The following is a 17,172-nucleotide window of genomic DNA, read 5'->3' as shown; positions in this document are numbered from 1 at the left end:
GCAGGGCCAGGTTGTTGTTCCAAGGCCAAGGGAGAGGGAATAAGTGGGCGATGTGAGGGGGTGTGGGCAGGAAATGGAGCTCTGCAGGGGAAGAAAAACAAGTCCCGTGCTGAGCTATGAGGAAAAAACATTAATTAGGTGAAGAGGATGAACCTGCCAGCCCGCAATCCTCACCTAACAATCAATTACAGTGTAATATGGCTCTGTCACGCAGAGTAAACACAACATAAAGGATGCTTCTGAATTAGCCCCAGTTTGAAACACGTCGATCACTTGAAAATCTGGTACCCCAATTTTAGGCTGTCTGTCTGATGGACTCCATTACAGCCTGTGGTAAGTTGTCCCAGTTGCTGATCTTCCTCTGTTGCCCAAAGCTGCACCCTATTCTAACCTGAGTAGGTAACATTCCAGCTTCCAAGGGGTAAAGCTGGATTAGGGAAGAAAAGGAGGAAGCCCAGAGTCATTTTGCTTTGCTTTAATCACTTTAATCAGTGGTTTTCAGGAGCAAGTTGTATTTTTCTTCAGCACACATTACCTCTGTCGTAAATCATCGTTCCTCAGCGATCAGAAGGGCTGAGGTTATTTACTTGTGTGAACCAGGGTGCTTAGATAGAGACTTACACAGTTCCTTTACAAAATGAATCGAATCTAAAGCTTTCCTCTGTAAATCCTCCACCTGCTAAGGGAAAGGCTGAAATCCAGACCTGAACTTCATGTTGCTTCCCCCTCTGAGCGCTCTGAACCTTCCAGATCTGCTAAGAAGACATGGAGCCCACTTAGGCCACCGCTCTGCATGTGGATTTCCATTTAAGTTGGCCTTAACAACTCTTTCTCTTACCACATCCTGCAGTGAGGAGGTATTAGCAAGGCACTGGGCTAACAGAACAGACGCACAATCAAATATAACCAATTGTTGGTGGAAAAATCAGCCAACCAATGCCTTCAGCTGCTGCAGTTCCAAAGAGACGTTCCCTCCCCCACAAGGTAGATCAAGCTCTGCTATGAATTCCTAAAGCCTCTTTAGAGGATTTAAATTCACCATCCAGGTGGAAGCTGTGGACTCACGTAGCATTCTGGCAGTAATATTTTCCCAAGGATGAACTGATCCTGAACAAAACGGCCACTGAAGTGCATTTCGTATCGGAGGAATTTCAAGTCAGCAGGAGCTTATGGTTATATAAGGAAGGTGAGTATTATAATCTGTCAGAAAGTTGTAAGCGTTTCCCCAAGAAGTTTGAAAAAACCTTGTGAAGATGTTTTCAACTTCTGAGTACAAATCCAGTGTTTTTCGCTTGTCTTCATTATCTAATTAGAGGTGCAGGGTGAAGAAAAAGGACCTGAAGGAAGCACTCATTTCAGCCCTCCTCTCGGTTTCAGTGCCCCCTCATTGCAGTCAGGCTGATTATTTGTGCTAATGTCCTCATCTCTGGTGAACAATATTGCTGCTGTGTTTAATATGAGAGAGGGTTATTACAGTATTATGCGGAATGAGCCGTCACCATTATATATCGCTCTGCATCTCAAAGCCAGTTTTAATTAAATCTGCCAATAGCTTTGGAGGTCTTTGCCTTCTGGAGCGGAAGCAGAGGAACAAGGTGCTCAGGTGGTTCCACCTAAAGGCACAACTCGTGCTCAGAAAGGAGGAGCTGGACCCAGCCCTGCAGCCAGATTCCAGCCAGGCTCCCCAGCACACGGTGCATTAGGGCGATGGTGGGTGCCCCATCCATAGGGACACCCCAGGTCAGGCTGGATGGGGCTCTGAGCACCTGATCAGCTGTAGGTGTTCCCGTTCAGTGAAGGGGTGTTGGATCAGATGATCTTTAAGAGCCTTTTCCAACTCAAATAATTCTATACTTCTATGAATATCACCTGGTAAATGTATGCAGCAAATAGCCTGCACTGATGTCAGCCAATGGGCCATTTCCCCACCTCAGGTAGTGATGGGTTTCCTCTGTTCACCATCACTGTCCATGCACTTGGGGCTGTAATTGCTACCTGCAGGAGCAAAGCACCCCAGATTTACCCTCATAGGAGATTTAGGCTCAGGTTTGCAGCATGTTCTGGAACACCACCAAGCCATCCATCCCTTGGCTGGAATTATAAGGCTAGAGGCCTTTGTAAGCAGTCCTGTGTATTTTGGCTTTATTTTGGTACCTAACCTTGTCATACTGAATCAGAATTAGCACCATAATATATGAATAAATCCAGCTTATTTGTTTGAGATAATACAGGCAGGCGATGATGGGATGTATGCGTGATATTCCCTCTTAGTGGTGCCTTGAAACCATTTTTTCTCAGTCTGGATCTCCAGTCTTGTTTTCCTTAATAGCTTTCATTCTGTTCTCCTTCCTCGGCCTTAGAAGTTATTTACAAGGTACTTCTGAGAGGGGTGATTTTGGCTGCTCTGATTCTTGGTTTGTTTTTGTCTCATCACATTGCCTGCTGACCTGCAAGCAGCGGCCAAATCAGCCTGAAATTAAAAAGGTGGTGGAATATGCCCCAGTCTCTCCTCAATCAATACCAGCCTAAATTACTGCAAACCTGGAGCCATGGTGCACGTAATACATCATTTTGTAACCCCATAAATTGCTTTTAGCCAGTCTTTTCTGATTCCTTTTTAATGGCCTTTCAGCTAAGATCAAGTGTAGCATCAGTTTCGCATCAGCTGTGTGCCCTGCCTGGGGACCGTCGTGTTGGCACTGGGATGATCTCAGCCAAATTGCTGTAATTCCTCAGTGCTGGTCATTTCTGAGCTGCCTTTCCACAGTGAATGGCATTCACAGAGACTGTAGTTGCCTGCCACAGACCTTCACATCCTGCACAGGGCTGGGTTCTTGCTCATCTCTTGTTTTAATAAAGTAAGCAAGCGAATATGTTGGATTTGGGATTTAACCACTGGGTTACATGGCTCCAAGGCACTTCCTACAGCTTTTTTTGGCCAGTGGTGGAATTCCCCAGTGGGAACCAACCTACCTTGCAGTCACAGTCCCACAGATCTCTGCCCCACAGATCTTTCTGCACATGTCTGTCTAGGAAAAGAAGTCAGCTGGAGGCTGGCTACACCATCTGCTCCAAACACGAATTAAAAAACATGATACAAAAATATTTTCCTCTAATTTAAGTCACATTTGTCTTGGGCTTGACTTGAGGGACAGATGCAAGGGAACAGGTAAATGTTTGACCGTGAGTTTTTGGAAGCCCAGGAAGAGCTCATCTCCATCCCCATCTCTTCATCTTGTGGCACTCACTTCCCCTCTTTCACCTTTTCTGAGCTGCAGCATCCTGAAACGATAATAGGGGCCAAGCTGCAGATGTTTCAGGTGCTCAGAGATGGCCAGAGATCAAATTTTCCCACCAGAAGTGTCAAAATAACCCCTCCTTCCACCTTCATAGGAAAAAACATCCAAGGTGACATGCAGAGGCTGCTGCCTCCCCTCAATGGGCTTTGAGTGGACTGGCACACAGCTCCTTGTGATGCTTAAGTGGTGCTGTCCTGGCTGCACCCAGGATAAGTACCACTTCTCCCTGTTATTCCCCACTGGGAGCCTTATAGCTCCTCAGATCTGTAAGGAGAGAAGGCACACATCCACCTGCAGAACCTGTCGGTAGGCAGCCCCCAGTGCCTTTCTACACCTCTATGGAAGATGGCAGTATTTAAAACTTTCTGTTAATAACAACAATAAAGATTCCCTCTTAATTAATAGAGCCTGTAATAGCCACTCTGACATAACAGAGCAAAACGTGACAAGAGGATTTACTTCTGCAGAAACATAATAATGAACGTGTGTGCAGATCACAATGCTGATAGGTGTAATGTACTGCATCTGGTTTCAATTTGCATTTCTGACCTTTTGTTGGAAATGAATTTTAATAGGCAATTGACTTAAATAATTGGTATGTGTCCAAATCAATACCAGAACGTGATGGCTAAGTGGTTAAAATAATTGAGGTGTGTGAAAGGGTTGTGAAAAGATTTTTAGATTCAGATCAGAATGAGAGCTTTATAGAGATCCGAGCTCTGCTCCACGGCTGTGTTATCTATATCTATAGACACATCTTCTTTTTATTTAAGTGGAATACATGTCCTTTGCTGGCCTTTATGTCTTCATATTTTTTTTACCAGTTTGTTACTTTGTATGGGAAAAAAGAATAAAAGAACTGAAAAGGCCACCGTTGGCTTTTTCCATTTGGACAGCCACCTCTTCCTCTGGGCTGGCCTCCCTTCTCTCTCCCAGGAAGCAACACTGATTTGCCGTGAAAGTCACACATTTCTTCTCTGGGAAATGCATATAGGAGGTGAAATCCATCAAGGGATGAAATCCATCGTTGCTTTGCAGGGCACAGTGCAGTGTAGATGAAAACACACTTGAAACCTCCACGGAGCTCAGTGACAGCTTTTCTGTAGCAAAGAAATTGAGGTTTTGAGCCTTTTTATTTTTCTTCTACAAGAGAAGAAAAGTGTATGTAAAAAAACGGGTGTGTTGTAAAACCACTCAACTTGCTTTGTCAAAAACTCAAGTTTTCTTTAGAGAAAATGATTTCACAGGACCCAGATCTTCTATTGCCTGGGAACAACTGGCTAACACAAGGCCCAGCATTGTTACTTCAACACATCATTATTTTCCAGCTCAAGGAGCCTGAAGTAAAGATCTTCAAGTCACTGGATATTTCAGCATCTTCTTGCACACATCAGTTTTACCAAAACATCCCTCCCATCAGGCAGACCCAACCTGCAAAGCACAGAAATCAAGGCCTCCTAACAGGAGGCTTGGGGGGGAGGGGTTAGAATCTCCAGGTGAAGAAAATGAGCTCTTTTGGTGCATTGAATCCACCTGAAAATCATTAAGGACCATGAGTTTATAAAGGCTCAGGTGGGTGATGGTAGGTTAGGTTTTTGGATGAGAGCCTGCAAGACAAGGGTGCTCTGTGGAAGAAGAGGAGCTGCTCAGGAGCCTGGCTGGAGTTTGATGTGGTGAATACTCTGATTTTGTTGTGCTTGAAGCAGCAGCTTTGCTTTGGGGCTCAGCAGGATTGCTCCACCTGGTGCTGGAGAGGTCCTCTGTTGGCCTGAATTTGTTCGATCCTGCAGGAGGTGCTTAGAGCTGCAAGATGTGCTGTTAACTCAGTAGGAAGCAATGTAGTCTGTGCTATGGTGCAGTTTCTCTTCTGATGGATGTTTGTCCTGGGTACTAGGGTGTCTCTTGGTGCCACAGGTTCTGTTGTGTGTGGTGCTGGTGTGCACAAGAGTAGCATGGAGAAAACCTGTGTTCCATCTGTATGTTTGCTTGGAGGAGCACAGCCTGCCTGGCAAGGAGGCATCTTGCAGTGCCTTGTTCCCTGCAGACCAGTCTTGTTCAATGATGCTTTTGTAGTGTGATCTGCTTAGGAAGAGTTTCTCCTGTTTTTAACTCAGCTTATCAACCTGCTTTACTGTGCAGCTGTCTTGGAAGTAGTAGTGTGGGGCTGAGGAGCTGGGACAGACCAGGAGGGTGTCCTGGTGGCTATGCCCAATTCACCCCTGGAGTGGGGCTCTGAGCTTCCCAGAAGGGTCTAAGTGGGAACAAAAGATAAAGAACCTGTCTGCAGGGTTGGGTAGCAGTAGTGGCTGTGTCTCTGCCATGCCTGACACCAGCATCTTGGCTCAGACCAAGCTGAACCAGACTCAGCCCCACCTGGCAGTGCAGTTGATGCTGTGGTGCTCTACCCAGAGAAGAATACAGCTCCAAGGCAGGTGAGTTTGCAGCAAACTGAGGCTGGGCAGTGCCTGGTTCCAAACAAGATTTCCCTCCTTTCCTTTGCTCTCAGAACTGGACTCCCGTAAGGAGATCGAGGAATGGTAGTGACATCCTTGCCTGTTTTTTTGCAAATGCTTCATGCTCGTAAGGCTTTTTTCCTTATTATACCAACCAGTCAGAAGTGGAAGGACTGAAAGGAGAAATCTGTTTTCCACACTTCTTATAAGTTGTAGATTTTAAAGGATAGAAAACTCTTTCAGCTGTATTTGCTGTCAGAACAGAGTGCTGCCAGCTCAAATATTTTTGTGTTGCTTCTGTAAATAAGGCTCACAGGTATGACTGGTACAGCCATCTCTCACTGTGCCAAGTGGCTGCTCTGCTCTGTGACTGCAATTTGATCCCAGTGCTGAGTTTTTCACTTAATGTATAGGGGAAATAGCTACAGCTTGTTTTCCTGGGGTGTTGCTTCTCTAGGAAGATAAAGAACACAAGTCCCTCAATCAAAACATGTTCGTTAAATATGTGAATATCGAAGGTCTTGTGGCACACTTCTGGGATATGTCAAAGATGAGTATGGCATTGTATGTGGATCTGACACTGATAGAAATGCATAAATGGAACAAATTTACCCTTTTCTCTTTGAGTAAGTGGGCATCCTCAGCAGTGTATCTGTCATAGGACTGTTGAGATGATCCATCTTCCAGAGCCTGAAATCTGATAGGATTTGAGAGTGACAGAGTGGGAAATGGTTTGGCTCTGGGAGTAGAAATCTCTTCCTGGGGTGAGATTGATGGCACAGGGAAACCAACTCCTTTGGACCTCAGGTTACAGCCATTGCACTTCTACAGAGACTGTTGGTGCTGTAGGAACTGGCCTGGGAGCTGCAGCTTTTGGGTTTCCTGCTCTTGTCTTGGGTGAAGTGCTGCGTGGAAGTTGTTGTTATACAATGCTTTCTGCATCTGTACATTATGTACTCAAGCAGTTTCCCAGCACCGAGGCAATGTCTGGAGGATCAGTGCCTTCTGGAGGTATTTCATCCCAATGTCTTCTGGAAAGTTCATTGCTGCCTTGACAAAATTCAGTTTTTATTAAAAATGATTAATGCCTAGAAATTTAATCAATGCGTATTCACACGGAGGCAGCTTTACTATAATAGTTTGGTTTTAAGCAGCTTGTGTCCTGATGCGTGAGGTGTGTTATGCTATCTGACAGCAGTGACATTTATATTTGTAATTACTAAATGGCAACAGCCCACTGGTAAGCCTGCCCCACTGGAAGGAGCAGAATGGTTGTAAATGCACAGCACTGAGAAGCACAAAACTCACAATATATCAGTGGATCCTGAGATTAAAAAGCAGGGGATGACATTCTCCTTCCAACGGAAGCATGTGTGTGTTCTGAGATCAATTGCTGAGTTCTAATTATTTCTTTTGCATTTATGAAAGAGTCTCTTCCTGCTTATTGCCTGACCCTGTTGCTTCTATTTCATAATGTGGGAACATCTTGAAAACAAAAAATGTGGCACGCAGGAATATGAGCCTCTTAGGGTTTGATTATAGAATTTAAGTCAAGCTGGGATAGAGATCCCAAATTTGATATAAATCTTGATAAATTGGTCGGGGAGAATATTTGGAGCTGCTGTTTTTAAAGTGCTGAGATGTAGGATAAAGTTATCAGCTGGTGGAAGCTATTTTGGAAGTGGCTTTAGACTATTAATGCTGTGCAGATACAATCCTTTCCCTGCAGGAAGAAGCTCAGTATTTATCCAGGTGCCTGAAAAACTGGGGCAGTAGGGAACACAGATATCCCCTGGCCTGTTGGTAATTAATAGGATTATCTCCTAGTTAGGAAAGAGTTGTGGGATGTGATTTGCTACTGAGATTGGGCAGACACAGAAAGCACACAGAGCTTTAGATGTGGTTTGTAACTTGCCTAGCTTATGTCGTTACTCAGATGTCTTGTGATGCTGGGCTTAGTTTGTCCTTGAGTCCCATCTCCTTTGCTCACCTGTGAGGTTTCCTAGAGCACTTTTCATTGCCAAGCTGGATATTTGTCCTGTCTACACAACAACCAATGGGAGAGAGGGACCTCTTTGGATGTGTACAGTAACTAGAAAACCCATTCAGGACTGGTCCTATAGAAGATCAAGTTCTTTCTAGTTGACCTTACGACCTCTCTGATGTGGTGCCCAGCCATGGGGTTGAGCACCTGGCTTTGGTGCATAACAGATCTGGCTCTGCTTAGCTGCAGCACTGTACACCTGCCTTCATGCTGTGCAAATTGCTGCTCACGGTGTTTGTGCTTTTTGCTCAGCTCCAGTTGCTGAACAGGTCTCACTGAGAGCCCTCTGCCACGAGCTGTAAATAGCAACCTTGTGACTTCCTCAGGCGGGTGTTGCACCTGGGTATGTCTGATAGTCATAATAAACATTTTCTCTTCTTGTGTATTGGATTTATCCTTTGCAGACAGTAATTTACCCTGATTGCAGCTCATCTTGTCTTGCCTGCCACAGCGTTCCTTATGCTTTCTAATTTTCTCAAGTGCACTGACAGCCCAACGTGTGAGGAGCACGGTACTGAATCCTTGCAGAGAGGTGGGGATGGGATAAGCACTGCCAAAGGTTTTGTTCTCTAATGTTTCATTATGATAATCCAATGATGGCAAAGGTAGCAAAAGGTTTCTGATAGCCAGCTTAGTTAAAATCAGAACACTGTCATAAATAAGTGACCAATTTGTCATCCTGCCTAGGGTCCTTCAGTCACAACTAAGTGATTTTTTTTTTTCCTTATATACTGAAACCTTCCTCCCCAAATGGTTTGCTAGGTTTTTAATCACACCTTGCTTTCAGGAATGATCTATAATCTCCAGCAGTATTTATGTAAAAAAGAGTTCATAATTCAGCATGGAGAAATGAAATATTTAGGTAAGATTAATCCTGAAGACATCACTGCTTCAGATGTGCAATCATTCATCCAATGTCATGGGCGTATTTGTTTGGCTACTAACTTTTTCTTTAAAAAAATCCAGTTCCAGCACAGTTTAAAATATAAAGTAAGGTTTGGATAGAAAGAGAACACAGTGTGGGAACGGAAGCTGCAGGCCTTTAATCCTAAGGTAAACTGCTGTAATCTGTCACAGGAACAAATGTAATTAAAACTGCTGCATTCTGAGAGCAGTCCCTGACCATATGTGCCCACTTAGTGCAGTTTACAGGTTCCTGTCCACAGTGCCCATTACAGGCTGTGGGGTGCTGTTGTCACACTGCCTGACTGGGGGAGAAGCTCTGGTGGCTCTTCTCATCATAGAATTGTTTGAATTGGAAGGGACCCTTCAAGGCCATCTGGTCCAACTGCCCTGCAGTAGGGACACCTACAGCTGATCAGGTGCTCAGAGCTCCATCCAGCCTGACCTGGAGTGTCTGCAGGGATGGGGCACCCACCACCCCTCTGGGCAACCTATGTCAATTCCTACCGTCTTGATTGCTATTTAGAAGCTGCAGTGGGTAAAGCTCATCTTGGCTTACTGTTAAGGAAAACAGTGTGGATTTCTGTCTGTGGTCCACCCATAGATGAAATCTTCTTACTTCCACTACAGCTACTTCTGTGCGAGCTGGGGAAACATACTGCCACCCATTTTTAAGGTGATCTGTGCTCTTGTTCTCCTGGGTTGGCCACCATGGAGTTGTCCTGCTGGGTGACTGCTCTCTCCTGCAAAGCATTGCTGTGTGCCATAGTGCATTGCAGCCGGCTTCATTAAATGAAATTGAATTTCAGATGTCCTGAGGCTGAGAGAGATTTTGCTTACCTGTCTACAGTATTTCCAGACCTAAAGCCTGATTGCTGTTGTGGCAACCTTGAACTTTTGCTGTTTCTCATCTTGCAGCTAAAATATTCAGCCTGGCAGGAGGCTGGTGAGGCACTGAGCTGCTTACGAATGCATAGCTTATATCAATAAGGAAAATGAAATAATTCCTCAAAACCATGCTACAAGTCAGTTCAGCGACAGTGTAGTCAGCTGTTGGCTTTCCATAGCTGATTTTTTTTTTTGCTAAAACATTGTGGGATTGATCTCCTGCTCTTTTGGGGGGTAATTAATGACACAGTCAGAATGAAATCCCAACCCACCCAGGTCTTGGGCAGCTGGAGCCCATGGGTCTTCCAGCAGGTGCTGGATCCCCACCTGGTGCCCAGCCCTGCCTTTTTCCAGGCACTTTGAGACTGGGATGAGGAATCTGTGTATGTCCTGAAGATGCAGTTCCTCAGAGCACGGAAGCAAATGAGCTCTCAGGTGTTGTGCTTGTCTGTTTTTTTTTTTTCATTAGGAAAGAGCATCCTGGTGCCTTCCCACAGGGGAAGGAGTCACTGTATTTACAGCAGGTGCTGCTCTGCAGTGAGCCTGACCTCTGTTCCATGCCAAAGCATTCTTGTGATGCAGGATTGTACTGGAGTGGAGACAAATTAAAGGCCTAGGGGTTTTATTGGACGAAGTATGAATGATAAAACTGCTGACATTCCTGCAGTTGTGTAATTGAACGTAAGTTACAATTAGTTTGATTCTGCCCCTAAATTATTAATTTTCCAATATTAGACTTCTCTCTCCTTCCTTTTCAGAAAAATTGTATCAGCTTCCTGGAAATATCCAGTGGGGAGAGCCTCTAGAAAGGCTGATACAGAAAACGAACCCTTTTCTTGCCTTCATCCAGACTTGCCATCAACCAAGGCTTAATCACATAACTGACCAGTGAGTTCACTCTGGAAATCAAAAGCAAAATTCCTCTTCTGCCTGAATGACTTTTGTCTGGTGTTGCCAGTGGAGACCAAAATCTCTTCAGATTTTGGGACTTGGTGCGTAAACAGGCAGGGTCTGATATTGGTAGTCTTCCTGATCTGGTCATGGGCTGTGAATGAACCCTCAGTTTTTAATTTTCAAACCAAAATGAGTTGTTTCAATCCTCTTTTTCAGAGATTAGCTAAACATCTATGATTTTTTTTTTGTATCTTTTCTGGTCTGAGTTGAGTCTGTGTTCAATTGGGATGCCTGGTCCTGCCCTGGTTTTCATATTCTGCTGCTGAGCAATGACAGTAATCTCCAGCTTCTCCTGAGCAGAGTTTCTGAAATAATTACAGAAACTCATTAGCCTCTCTTGTGGCCCAGTCGTATCATTGGCTTGTTCTACCAACACATACACAAAGGCTGTTGTCTTCCTGGGGGCATGTGTTACACTCATCAAATATAACTCACAGAAAAAATTACTTTCTAACTCTTATTGTCTGTGATGCAGTAGTCTTCCTGTTATGGATGTATGGTAATTTCAGGATCTTTACCTATGCATGGGAACTTAAAGCCAGCAGCCTCACGTCTCTGAGGGAGGGAAGGATATCAAGCAACTTTGTTGAAACTGCCCAGCATTTCTACTGCCTCAACTGCAAGTTTAAGCAGCTGTAGTAGGGTTGATCCTGTCTGCCCTGCATAATAGGAGGTGTTTGTCTCTTGTGGTTGTGGCACAGATGTAATTGTAGGCATCTGCACAGAGCTGCATGGTTTTGCAACCCATTTTGCCCCTGTGCACTTCAAGCGGTCAGAATTTAAAGCTGTTGAATCACTATTTGTTCTCCAACGAAGTCAAATGAAAAGCAAATGTGGTGTACAGTTGCTGCTGGTTGACAGTATTATCTAGTGATTTCTAATGGTCAGATTCCTTGAGCACTCAAAACTGGCCTCTTGCAGAAAGCTGCAGTTGAGTTTTTCCTGCTCTGGGTGGAATAATGCATGAGGCATCATCTCTGACCATCAGGTCAATTTCTGTGAAAGAAAATCTGATCAAAACCTTAATTTATCTTCAAGCGAAGGTAGCAACAGCACATTGAGAAGACTTATAAAAAAACTTCAACCTTAATAAAACCCAGAGAAAAAGACAGCTCTTAATTTTCCAGCTGGCTACATAGAATTTGTTAACGCTGTATTTGGTGAGAGTTGGCTCATCCCAGCCAGTGTACAGTCAGTCACATCAGGCCTTAACAAAGGGCCTCTGTGAAGCAACAGATGAGCCCTGAGACCTGAATGGCAGTGTGTGGTAGGTGGCTAAAAACTATTTATCAGATAAATTACTAGTGCCTGTAGGAGTTACACAGCTGCTTTAGAGCACTCAGTGCTCTCCAGAAAGAACAACTTGCAACCAGTAACAGGAAATACTAATTGGTTCAGCCAAGATGAATGTGTTTTGAATCTGCAAATTGCTCTAAATTTACAGGTTTATTTGGGGTCTTAAAATTTATCACGTATTTTTTTTTTTTTTGCCCTACCAGCATTTATGATTGGAGTAGATCTTAACAGTCTCTTCCTACCTTGATGATTCTTTCTTGTCAATCTAAAATGAAATGGGGTTGTGTAAATTGCCTGATCCTCTTTCTTCATCTAAAGACCTGTCAATTCCTAAGCCTGCTCTCAACTTCCCAAAAGTCAGCCCACATGAGATGGAATGCCCGGGGAATGAAGCAAGGCATCAGGGAGTTGGAGCTGATGATCTCCAGAGGTCCCTTCCAACCCCTATGATCCTACTTCCATTGGCTCTCACTTATGAATGAAGTCCACTGTCACACTTCAGTGGCTGATCCCATTCCTTAACAGAGCCTTTACCTTACTGGGGCTATGAATATGTGAGTTCCTTGTGACTTTTTTGTAGTGGATGCTATTCTGTGGGTTTACCTTCTGCTGTTGTCAACTGAGTTGAGACCCACACTGTAGGGAATATCACCATGAGGGCACGTGCCCTCCTTGCTGAAGGAGAGTGGTGTGTTTTGTGCACAGCTATAATGCATCCACCTGCCAGCTCTGTTCTTGATTCCAGTGCCATGCAGGATTCTAGTATTTGCAGAGCAATCCTTCCAATATTTGTTAAAGCTATCTATAATATTGGGTAGGGTTTCCTTTTGTGTTGAAACAGTGTTACTGAATGTACGCACAGAGATGTTTCCAATAGGATTATTTTATAAAGCAGAAAACTAACTGAAGAGCAGCCCAACTTGACAAACATTGGATTTTTCTTTAATTCCTACTGCACACAGAAATTAAGGCTATTCTTTTAAGAATTTCCCCTTTCAGTGGCGAATTCTGATCTGAGCACTTGCATGCTACTGGGTGGTTGGCAGCTGCTGGAGTGAGGTGGGGGGTTGGTCTTTTCTCCCAAGTAACTACTGATAGGATAAATGGGAATGGCCTCAAGTTGTGGTGGGGAGGTTCATGTCAGTTGTTAGAAAAGAAAGCATTCTCTGAAAGACTGGTAATGAATTGAAACAGGCTGCCCAGGGAGGTGGTGGAGCCAGTGTCCCTGGAGGTGCTCAAGAACTTGTGAAGATGTGGCACTGAGGGACATGGATGGTGGGCATGGTCAGGATGAGTTGACAGTGATCTTAGCATCTTTTTCCAGCTTTCCAATCTTAATGATTCTATGGATGGAACTTTTAAAATAATGACTCTTGGGCTTAATTCATGACTGTAAAGCTCTTGGCGGTGTAGATCTGATGACTCCAGGAGTCTGGGTACATTGATAACAGTAACAGCCTTTTTGTTGATTGAGTTCAAATGAGAAATGTAGGACACCAGCTGTGCTTGGTAACGATGGTAGGTAAGTGACAAATTCTGGGCAGTCTCCTGTCTGAAGGTACCTGGAGTATCTTCACTTGGCAGACATGAGCCTGGACAGTTTAACTGGATATCCTGACTTGGTGCAGATAGGCTGAAGGCCTTCTCAGTGAACACTTGTCCTTCAGGAAGGCAGGTCCCAGTGATGGTGTCCTGGCCCTCTATAGTGCCTCCCACTTCAGCATGGTAGAAACACGTGGTCTTGGCTTGTGTTTTTGAACCTGGTGTTAGAGCCATCACTTGGGGGTTAAGCTGTCTGTTGAATATCAAAATGCTCTGTTGGAGTTGCATGAAAGTCAAATCTCTGGGTCTAAATGATTAATGATTAGGAGCTGCAGCTGCAAATCCATGAGTTCTGCTCTGAAAGGAGGAGTAAAGCAATATATCCTGGCTGTCAGGACAGTGGTAATTCAGGCAGGCTGTATCGCTGGGCTGGAAAGCTGTTCCTTTCCAGCAAACAGCCATATGAGTCCCTACTCCCTCCTCATCTGAATGGGGGGGGGGGGGTGAGTAGAAGCCAACCACCCTGTTTAGCAGGCAAGTCAGCTTCCCTGCAGCCTGATAAATGCTCCAGGCTTGATAGTCTAGCTTCCTCCACAGCAATGCTAGTAGCCATTTGCCAGCTGTTTGCTCTGACCTGCAGTCATCAGTGTCTATCAGTGCACTTTTTCAGAGGTGACAACATGAGATCCAGCAGACATCAAGTAATCTGCAGCATTGCCCAAAGATCTATTAGACAAACTGAGTGAGGCAGGAACCAGAGCTGGAAATTGCCTTATGCTCCCAATCTTAACTGCAAGAGGTATTTTCAAAAACAAGGCTTAAGCTGGATAAAACAACAGGTATAAAGTAAGCTGCCTGGAAACAGGTTGTAGTGAAGTATCTGCTTAGACTAACATTGCTTGGGTGTAAATGGAAATATAGGAGGAAACAGCTGTATGTGAGTTTACGTGCCTTGCACGTGGGAGCAGGACAGTTCTGCAGTGGATGTGTTGGTTTATGCAATCCACACAAAGCTTCTGGCCAGAAAAAGTACTATCCAGGGGAAAGGATTCTAAACTGTGCTGAATGCATAGAATTTTTCTGCATACGCCATAAATATTCTGCAGCAAATAGCAATGGCTATAAAACAAACGTATATGATTTTGTTATCAGCAAAACACTTGTGCTGTCATTTGAATTCTCCTCAATCAGAAACTTTGCCAGCGCAGCAATTTTTTTTATTGTTGCAGCTGACAAAGTTTCTTGGAAACAAAATCACACTTCAGAATTAATAAATGCTGATCTGAAAGTTCCCGTTCAGGGGGATGATTTGCTGGGCAGGAATTCAAATGTTCTGGTTTGCCTGCAGCAGCTTGTTCTCTTCTGAAGCACCAAGTGCATCCCCTGTGCCACGGAGCAGGAGCTGCCACCAGGGCAGAGTGAGAAGTGCCCATCTCAAAGCTGTCTGTGCTGCCCCCATCAACACAGCGTTTAGGAGCTGGATGACACCAAGGCAACGGCCCTGAACTTAAGGCTGAAATAGCAGCTTTCTGTCTGAATGTGGAGCTGGTGCTCAAGGCAGTGTGCCATGGCTGAGAGATGAGGTTAGTGGGCATGGTGGGAGAGGCTGAGCTGGACAGGATGAGCTCAGTGGTCTTTTCCAGTCCTCGTGATTTTATGGCAGAAAGCAGTGACTCCCCTTTCTGTAGTGCAAAGAAGCCTCCGAGGGTCACATCTGCTCTTGAAAGTTTTCAGTGACTAGAAATAGCTAGAACAAGAATATTCAAAAGCTGTTGTCCTAGAGGAAGAAAGTAATGGTGTTTTTTTTTTTTTTTGAGGTCGTTGGTTTTCCTGTGTTAGACCCTAAGACTCCAGTGAGCTCAAATTCAATTGCCTCTGTATATAAGACAGCTAGATATTTCCACCTGTAATTACATGTCCTGAAAAACATTTCTCAGTCTTTAATTCTTTGCTCTGTGTTCCCAACTGTCCATCAGCACAGTTTCACTTGGTGCCTGCTGGTTTGGGTCTCAGATTAGATCTCTCTCTCTTTTCTGTGCCTTCCCTTTTCTCCCTATTAGAAGTTTCCTACAACAACCTGTCTGTCTGCCTCAGAGTTGTCCTTTAACCCTATGTCTGGAGGTAGAATAGAGGAATTATGTGGTTCGCAGCCCTGTTCACAGTGGGGACTGGAACTAGATGATCTTTAACGTCCATTCCAATCTAAGCCATTCTATGACAAGCTTTGCCATGTTAAAGTTTGGCTTAAACATGGGTAGTAACACATTTTCCTGAGTATCGATTGGAGTATCACTGCAGAAGCACTCAATGGTTCTCAATATTTTCCATCCAATCATGTATCAAACAACACTCAGTAGCACATAGAATGAATGAATCCTGGCTAAATTCCCATGTTTATTGGGGTGGTACAGCAACAGCCACCAAATTGAACAACCATTCCTGCTTAATTCTTGGGTGATGGATGAGCCGTCTGTTTTCTTGAGAACAGGAGCAGATGTTTTTTCTTTAGGTTATCCTCATTTTTCTCCTTTTCATTGTATTTCTTCTAGGCCTGTAGCCTATAGTAATAGATTAAGGAAAAGCATCTCCTTGGTGATATGCAGTAGAACCTCTGGAGAGCACAGTATGTGAAAATGGTAAGCTGATGTCTGTGTTTTGCAAAGTAATCTGTGCCTAGTGCTTTGGGAGAGCTCTTGGCACTGGTTGTTTGTGTTAATTGGGCATCACTGCTGGAGCCCTAGAAATTCCTCAAAGATGCAATTCAGCCTCACAGCTTTTCTCTGTTCTTGTCTCATCTCCCTGACTTAAACAGCAGAAGCCTGTGATGGTGCAGTGTTTAATGTGGGATGTTTTCCCAAGTTGCAAAGCCTTTAGCAGTGCTTGCCAAGTCATTGGCACTGAAATAGGACCTGTCTTCAGGGGACGAAGTAGGAATATTCCCTATCCTCACCCAGCAAACCCACTGCTGAAACACAGGAGGCAAATCAGAGATGTGGGGATTTAAAGGCTTTCTAAGGCTTCTGCTGCTGCTTGGGACCACTTCTCCTGCTGTTGCAGACTCTTCCTTCCCTTAGGCAAGAGGGAAGGACAGATGAGCGACTATTCATTTGAGTCTTGTTAGCTCTTCTCTACCTTCATCTGTGTCTCTTCAGCAGCCCTTTCCATGACAATATGGCTATATCTGAAGACCCAATATGCTTGGGGGCATTTTTCATCTTCCCTCACTGGGTACTCAACCCTGGACCTCTGTGAAAATGCCTTATTACTGAATGTGCCTTATTATCAATCTCTTATTTTGAGCTCTTTGGAACAGTAGCGTACTTCAAGATTGCTTTCATTAACTTTGGCATTAGTTTGAAGGAAATGCTAGATTACATCTTCCAGCAGCAGTTTTTAATTTTAAGAAACACTGTACTTGAACCTATCAGAAATGCTGTTTGCATACAAAACAAAAATTAAGTCCAGTGAAACTTACTGAATAAGCACTAATTGCTTCAAGTTCATTAAATATGATATAGGTTGTTTTCAAGAGAGCCTTAACTGAAAAAGGAGCTGGAGACATTTAACTGTTTATCAGCCAGTCTAGGCCAATTATTGACTGTATCCAGAGCAGAAAATGTAGAAAGGCTAAAACTCTTTCCATTGAAACAGAGTGAACATTTAGAAAATGAAGAGCACTGTAATATCCTTGCTTTGGCTTTCAAAGAAACTTCTAACCTGGTAAGAGTTGGAAATATTCCTGCAGTGTGATAGGCTTATCCAAAGCCTTTGAAATTACTGAATCATAGGGTTG

At 44.1% G+C, this 17,172-nt stretch overlaps 1 protein-coding gene across 2 annotated transcripts in view; it reads left to right on the top strand.

Moving 5' to 3' along the window:
• Positions 1 to 4,747: 4,747 nt before the first annotated feature.
• Positions 4,748 to 17,172, top strand: part of MINAR1 (membrane integral NOTCH2 associated receptor 1) — a 50,369-nt gene continuing 37,944 nt past the window's right edge. The window contains exon 1 of one of the 2 annotated variants that reach the window (XM_090148995.1): positions 4,748 to 4,972. The gene's annotated coding sequence lies outside the window, so the exon portion shown is untranslated. Of the gene's footprint in view, positions 4,973 to 5,560; positions 5,732 to 17,172 lie in introns of those variants that run through there. The other variant, XM_090148996.1, reaches the window with a different exon arrangement.

This window comes from Phasianus colchicus, chromosome 12 (assembly GCF_987193195.1).
Source record: "Phasianus colchicus chromosome 12, bPhaCol1.hap1.1, whole genome shotgun sequence".
NCBI lineage: Eukaryota > Metazoa > Chordata > Aves > Galliformes > Phasianidae > Phasianus > Phasianus colchicus.
This window is presented reverse-complemented; position numbering and strand designations above follow the sequence as displayed.